The sequence below is a fragment of the Onychostoma macrolepis genome, chromosome 16, assembly GCF_012432095.1.
Source record: "Onychostoma macrolepis isolate SWU-2019 chromosome 16, ASM1243209v1, whole genome shotgun sequence".
NCBI classification, from domain to species: Eukaryota; Metazoa; Chordata; class Actinopteri; order Cypriniformes; family Cyprinidae; genus Onychostoma; species Onychostoma macrolepis.
Window position 1 is genome coordinate 15153509 of NC_081170.1, and position 520 is coordinate 15154028.

The following is a 520-nucleotide window of genomic DNA, read 5'->3' on the forward strand; positions in this document are numbered from 1 at the left end:
TTCATGCATGCAGTTTTGATTGTCTTGTTTTTCCAGAATCATCTTCATATTTTATTTATCTAGCTTTATCACACAGGTTACGACCATATAAACATTTGCTAACAAGCAACATTTAGACACAAAATCACAGAGGGATGTGACATCACATCTTTTTATGGTGGTGAGTGGGCCGTATAAAGTTAAGGGTTGTAATGATAATAGATTGATGCTCCTCAGTGTGTTTAAGGTCATAGTGTTAAAAATGAGAAATAAGAGGAAGCAGGTATAGGCAGAATAACCCATCCCATCTGGTACACAAGTTCCAGTATGCACTGTAACAACCTTAAATGGTGAAAAGCATCAGTCTCATTAAGGACAAGCCTCATAATGAGATATCCTGCTGTGTAATGTCACCTTTGTCACTATTGACTTTTATTGCATGTTCTGTAACCAGAGCATTTGATACTGTATTCACACCTACAACTCCCATAAACTATAACTTACAAAAATTAAGGCCTTGAAAAAAGTCTAGTATCTCAAA